Source organism: Neomonachus schauinslandi, chromosome 11 (assembly GCF_002201575.2).
Source record: "Neomonachus schauinslandi chromosome 11, ASM220157v2, whole genome shotgun sequence".
NCBI classification, from domain to species: Eukaryota; Metazoa; Chordata; class Mammalia; order Carnivora; family Phocidae; genus Neomonachus; species Neomonachus schauinslandi.
The window spans coordinates 72151536-72159238 of record NC_058413.1 but is presented as its reverse complement, the minus strand read 5'-3'; positions in this window follow the sequence as shown (position 1 = coordinate 72159238).

Below are 7703 nucleotides of genomic sequence, written 5' to 3'. Positions count from 1 at the left end.
TTGCCATAATCAAAAAAAGTTGTTCCAAATGCAGAGCACAGGAACTAAGAAGAAAGTTGACATCAGGTCAGCGGCATTGGGTGAAGAGTGCCTCACTCACAGAACCAGAAATACTGGCCAGGTCGCTGCCTCTCTTGTACAGATGGGTGTTGCTAATATCTGTCTTAGGGAGACTTTTTCTGTTTTTCTTTACCTACACTTTGCTAGCTCACAAAATCTCTTTCTCACATATGCATTTTCTTTACCTACACTTTGCTAGCTCACAAAATCTCTTTCTCTTTACCTACACTTTGCTAGCTCACAAAATCTCTTTCTCACATATGCATTCTCTGTTTAGCCAAATTAATATATTCATTCCTCCACAGACAAGTTTTGCAAGCCCACAGGTCTGTTTGCCCTTGAAACAGCTGTGTAGCATTGGGCTGCTTCCCTATCCTGTATTCTTACCTCTCGTTGTTTGCTTAACGTAATGTTTATTTCTGATATTTGCTTAGCACACCTCTCCAGCTGTTTCTGAGCACTGTAGAGGAAACAGTTCACTGGGTGACAACACCAGGTACTCAAGTCTTCCTCTGAGTATTCAGGGCCAGAGCTGTTGTGCAGGGTAGAATCTATGATTGATGTGTTAGCAGTTCTCTCTGAAAATATAATGCACTGTTAAAACTAAAAATATCTGGATAATTTGCCATTATTATCAGCCAGGTGACTGTTTAAATGGTTGTAGAAGGAGGATGCGTTTCAAAGAGCAATGACCTTACCAGATCCACAACTCCTCCAAAAAGTGAGGGTATTGGTTCATGGCATTATGTCTCCGTGAATAGTACCAGAGATGTGGATCTGCCTTGCTGGAATAAGGGACAAGAATGACTCTCTGAGCACGAGCTCCCATGTTGGAAGAAAACCAGTGCTATGAGTAGGGTGGCCATATAACCTATCAGCTGTACAACATAGTGATTTGACAATTATATACATTACAAAACGCTCCCCATGATGTGTAGTTACCATCTGTCCCCATACAAAGTTATTACAATATTATTGACTACATTCCCAGCACAGTGTATCTTATACTTTTCATCCCTGTAACTTACTTATTTTATAATTGGAAGTTTGTTTCTCTTAATCCTCTTTACTTATTTCACCCATGTTCCCTCTGGCAACCACCAATTTATTCTCTAATGTCTATTCAGGTCATCTGCCCTTTTTTAAATCAGATAATTCGTGTGTGTGTGTGTGTTTATGAATCTATTTTAGTTTTGTTGTTGCTATTTGTTCATTTGTTTTGTTTTATTGATTAGACATATAAGTGAAATTCTGTAGTTTTGTCTTTCCCTGTCTGGCTTATTTCTTTCAGCATCATACCCTCTAGGTCCATTCATGATATAAATGGCAAGATTTTATTCCTTTTTATGGCTGACTAATATTCCATTGTGTGTGTATGTGTGTGTGTGTGTGTGTACATATACTACATCTTCTTTAATGCTGCAATAAACATAGAGGTACATATATCTTTTCAAATTAGTGTATTTGTTTTCTTTGGATAAAGTCCACCCAGAAGTGGAATTACTGGATTATATAGTACTTTTATTTTCATTTTTGTGAGCAACCTCCATACTGTTTTCCAGAATGGCTGCACCAATTACACTTCCACCAACAGTTCACAAGGAGTCTTCTTTTTTCACATCCTTGCCAATACTTGTTATTTCTCATCTTCTTGATCCTAGCCATTCTGACTGGTATAAGGTGATATCTCATCGTGGTTTTGATTTGCATTTCCCTGATGATTAGTAATGTAGAACATCTTTTCATGTGTCTGTTGGCCATCTGGATGTCTTCTTTGGCAAAATGTCTATTCAGGTCATCTGCCCCTTTTTAAACCAGATAATTTGTGTGTGTGTGTGTGTGTGTGTGTGTAGTTGTATGAGTTCTTTATATATTTTGGATATTAACTCCTTATCAGATATATCACTTGCAAATATCTTCTCTCATTCAGTAGGTTGTTTTTTAGTTTTGTTAGTTGTTTCCTTTACTGTGCAAAAGCTTTTTGGTTTGTTGTAGTCCCACTGCTTATTTTTTATTTTGTTTCCCTTGCCTGGGGACATATCCAGAAATACATTGCTAAAGCCAATATGTATGAGTTTACTATCTATGTTTTCTTTTAGGAGTTTTATAGTTTCAGGTCTCATATTTAGGTCTTTAATATATTTTTGAGTTTATTTTGTGTATAAAACAGGCATCCAGTTTCATTCTTTTGCACGTAACTCTCCAGTTTCCCAACACCATTTGAAGAGACTTTTTCCTCCCCATTGTATATTCTTGCCTCCTTTGTCATAGATTAATTGACCATATAAGCATGAGTTTATTTCTAGGCTTTCAATATTGTTTCATTGATCTATGTCTTTATTTTTATGCTAATATTATACTGCTTTGATTACTATAGCTTTGTAGTACAGTTTGAAATCTGGGATTTCCAGCTTTGTTCTTTCTCAAGATTGCTTTGGCTATTTGAGGTCTTTTGTAGTTCCATACAAATTTCAGGATTTTTTTTGTTCTAGTTATGTGAAAAATACTATTGGAATTTTGATAGGGTTTGCATTGATTCTGTAGATTGCTTTGGGTAGTATAGAAATTTTAACAATATTAATTATTCTGATCCATGAGCATGGTGTATCTTTCCATTTGTGTCATCTTCTATTTCTTTCAACAGTGTCTTATAGTTTTCAGAATACAGATCTTTCACTAAATTCCACTTGGCTAAATTTACTCCTAGGTATTTTATTCTTTTTGATGCAACTGTAAATAAAATTGTTTTCTTAATTTTCCTTTCTCCTATTTCATTATTAGTGTATAGAAATACAACAGATTTCTATATATTGATTTTGTATCCCTGTACCTTTACTGAATTCATTTATTAGTTTCATGGTTTTTTTTGGTGGAGTCTTTAGGGTTTTCTATATATAATATTGTGTCTTCTGCAAATAGTGGCAGTTTTACTTCTTCCTTACCAATTTGGAGACTGTTATTTCTTCTTCTGGTCTGATTGTTGTGGCTATGACTTCCAGTACTACATTGAATAAAAGTAATAAGAACAGACATCCTTATCTTGTTCCTGATATTAGGGGGAAAGCTTTAAGCTTTTCACCACTGAGTATGATGTTAGCTGGAGAAGAATTTGTATTTCTAACAAGTTTCCAGCTGATGCTGATGCTGCTGGTCTGGAGACCACAATGTGAGAAATACTGTTATAGAATATAAAAATTCTATCATGCTCTTTCATATTATCTCCTATAGCAATGCTTCTTGAACATTAATGCGCACATTAACTACCAGAGTTTTTAAGATTTTATGTATGTATGTATGTATGTATTTAGAGAGAATGCGAGTGGGGGGAGGGGCAGAGGGAGAGAGAGAGAATCTCCAGCAGACTCTACACTGAGCATGACCCCATGACCTTGAGATCATGACCTGAGCTAAAAACAAGAGTTGGACACTCAATGGACTGAGCCACCCAGGTGTCCTCCTGGTGTTCTTCTTAAAATAGAAATTCTGACTCAGTAGATGTGGGGTGGGGTCTGAGATCTGAAGTTTGAAAAGATAAGGATGCTCTTCATCCACAGACCTGACTTTGAGAAGTAAGTCAATAGAAAGTGATACTGCCCAGGCTCTTTTACTGTCCAAGTAATGAGGCATCTGTCTAAGAAGAATTCTGGTAAGTATCATTGTAAATTCAGAGTTTGCTAGCAAAGTAAATTGATTTCCTTTGTAGATCTGGATGAGCACATATAAAATTTCACATAGGATTTGTGTGGAGGAAGGTTTCTGCTGACATTTTCTGTTAGGCTAAACAGACTTGAGTAAGAGTCTGTAATCTTTCCTTCATATGATTTAGCCTAAATCTTGTAGTCACCTGAATGAAAGCTTGTATTCATTAGCTGTGTGTGACAGAGATCCAAAATACAATGACTTAAATAAGATTTCTCTCTCATATAAAAGTTCAAGATGGTATGACCAGCTTTACTCTAGGAAATCATCAAGGGCCCAGGTTCCTTCTGTTCTGTTGACTTACCATGCCTAGAGTGTTGCATTTATTTCCATGGTTACAAGGGTAAGACTCATATATTGCACATATTCTTTGATCTTATCTCATTGACCAGAGTCTAATCAGATAGCAGAGATGACTAGGCTGTCATTTGTACAGCTAAAAGTTGTATTTCAATAAAAGAAGGAAAGAGACACTGAATAGTCTCTGTTAGAGCAGAAATGCCAAAAACACCAAGCCCTGAAAGGAGAGGGAAAAGGGGGACATGGGGATAGCTATTTGCTTGAGGAACATTCACTTAAGGCATAAGGATATGGTTGTATGTTACTCTAGACATGGTGGACAGTTCTGTTGTAAAGCACCCCATTTCCTGGTTTCTATTTCTTTCTCAACAGTAGCAGAAGATAGTTACAAGGATGATAGATGTTTCAGCAACACATCATTATAAACACAGTTAAAGGGGTTTCAAGAGGAAGGAGCCAATCCCTGTGAGTAGCAGCAGTTAACAATATGCTCTTTTATTGGTTTGGACCCCAAGATATAGGAGGGCAGCCTTTTTTTTTTTTTTTGGAATTCTTTGATCACTTAGTTAAACAATCTGGAATTCAGCCCAATTTTGGCTAGAGGCTTCATTTATTCCAGGACACACGCAAAGACATCAAGCTGTGGAACATCCATAGCAATTGAGTGACACTATTTAGTGCAGCATGAGGCTGTCATTTATGGTCAACTCCAGAAAACACCCTCTTCTGTGTGGAAAACCAGCCCCCCCCCCCATGAATGGAAAGTTCACTCTGTCTCCATCCCTACTGTACTCGTCCAAGTTCAGAAGATATGAGGCCAAGTAAATTTTACCCATGGAGCTCCATATTTCAGAGTCAAGTTTTGGTAATTAGGATGAAAATAAAGACATAAATTAGAGCTTTATTTAAAAGATTCTAAATGTTGTGATATAAATAACTGTATTTTTTATTTCCTTAAAGCGTCATATTTGAATAATCTCCAGCGAAGGTAAGGTCAAACTCATTAGATGATAGAGAGTCTCTTGACACAACTAATGGAGGTCCAAAGAGCTGACTGGATGATGAATTAGGAAATATTTATATTATGCAAAGTGAACTCTTCCTTGGTCAATCTCTCATTTCTCTGACTTAATGTAATGGCCCATCTTTAAGTAGTCAATCAATGATCTAATTTATTATAAAATGGATGCAGTCTATTGAGAAAATCAGGTCAAAGTGCTTAGCTGTTTTCATGAGAGAAAAATCACACAATGAACAATTATCTGTTACTATGACTGAAAAACAAAACTGACAGGAATAGTACCATATAAATGGAGAATCATGTGATTGTCTACCAGCCTGGCCTTAAAGGAAACAGGTAGGTGACATTTTCTTTTTACAATGGTACCTTTCTCCAAGGACTTCTTGTCTTAAAAACTTCCCAGCACATGAGCTGGAACGCAATCCTCTAGCTGGAACTTCTCTTTTCTCCTGAGTGGAACATTCTAACTTCCACATCACTTTAGTTTATTACCAGAAAGCAGGTTATACGGCTTGTGTTTACTTTCTCTAAAGAGGCCCACTGGAGATTGGCATCTCTAGCCAGATTTCCTTAATGAGGAATGGTTCTATTCCTCCCCAGTGTGGCTGGTATCACTCAAAAGTGTCATTCATTGTGAGCAAGTTCCTTAAATCGCTGTGGAAAGGGTTCCAGGTAGCAGGAATTCTGGGATTCCTCATGCATGACCTGTGTCTCAGGTGACATACTTAGCATAAGTAAGTCGTTCACACATTCTCTTTCAACTATGATGAAAAGCAGGCTATACAAAAGTCAACAGGTACAGCCTGTCAGATTAAATCCCAAACCAACCTTGATGTTAAAAGCCTAAAACAGAGAAGACTTATCAAGTTAAACTTATATGTGAGGATCATGAATTCTTAGTGTCCAGAGAAAACTAGCTTTTATACTCGGCGTGACAACAGTTTCATTAGAAGACAAGTCAAGTTAAATAATTTCCATGTAGGTTAATGTCTCACCAATACATAATACTTATAATGGAAAGAAGCTAATTTTTGAAAGCACTCTCTTACTTTTGGGACTGTAGAAGTACACTTGGGATTTATTTAAGCACAAGCTTTAAAGCCTTTTTTACCGCTGACGTTAAATAACAAGAGGAATAAATAACGTGGGAAAATACAGTGTGCTTCTTAGCACTAGCCATAAGTCACTTTTTTTCTATCGCCCTTCAAAGAGTAATATTTTCAGAGGACAATGTTAAATATGTTGGTAGTGGCATTTATGGCAGAGTTAAGGCCCAACAAAGAAGCTCAATTACCTGATTTCATGATGATTTTCCTTATCTTTGATTAGCTATATGGGGAGAATGGATAGGCAGATATGTGCAATGCTCTCATGACTAAATCACACCACCAGCCAGTGGTCAGCAGTGCACAATGGCAGCCACACCCTGCCAGCTCAGGAGCTCAGGTCAAGCCGTTGTGAGACCGAGTGGTGTAGAGCGTATATCCAAGAGTCATAAGTGAACTTGACTACCAGCTGTTGGACTTCGGGCAAGTTTCTTAGTCTATCTAAGCCTGTTTTCTTGACTAAAAGATGAAGTAGGGGTACCCGGGTAGCTCAGTCTAACTGGTTAAGTGTCTGCCTTCGGCTCAGGTCATGATCTTGGGGTCCTGGGATTGAGTCCCATGTCAGGCTCCCTGCTCAGCGGGGAGTCTGCTTCTCCCTCTGCCTCTCCCCACTGCTCATGCTCACTCTCTCTTTCAAATAAATAAATAAAATCTTTTTTAAAAAATGAAGTAATAGAACACCTACCTCACAGGGTTGTTGTGGAGGAGAAATGAGGTAATTCTGCACTGCATTTAGCATGGGGACTGGCTTAATGAAAGTTAGATTTTCTTGTTATTGTATTGATTACTATTACTACTATTAACAAAATTAACTAGACCATTGTGATGTGAAAATTATCTCCTTCTCTTTTCTGTGTGACTAACAAGAAGAGGTGAGGAACAAGAATCTAGTGAAGGGGACTAACCTGAACTAAACTTATTCTGCTCTTATCATTTTACTCTGTTTTTAACCCTCATCCCTGCCTCACTGCCAAATGGCAGAAAAATGGAGTCTCAATGGATAATTTTTCCCAGATAACTTACAATCTGATGGCCCAGCCCTAGGAAGTATATCCTCAGTAGGGCCTTCCTGGGACTGGAGTAGGGGAAGGGAAGATGAGGGGGAGAAGGATTACCAAAACCTCTGTTCCCAATCAGCCCTGAAGAAAATGGACGGGGCTGGAGATGAAAGATGGCTACACAGGGTGAGGTGACATAAGACAGGGGCCCCTCTGTTGGTGCCCATGTACCTGTTCATTCAGCATGGTTTATTTTTTTGGTCAGAGGCCTTAGTCTTTGGCCAAAATCAAGACAACAGCTGCTTCAGTAACTGCTGTCCTCCTGACTGACAACTATTAGCCTGTATAAATAACTATCCCCAACAAAAGTTATTGAGGTGCTAATGAAAGCCCATAGGATTCTAAGATTGGAGAACTATCTGGGATGGGAATGTGATTTTCCATTGCCTGATTAAATGTTTCTGGACACAGTGTCATTGGATCTTTAGCAACTCACTTAACTTCTCTTAATTGAGATTT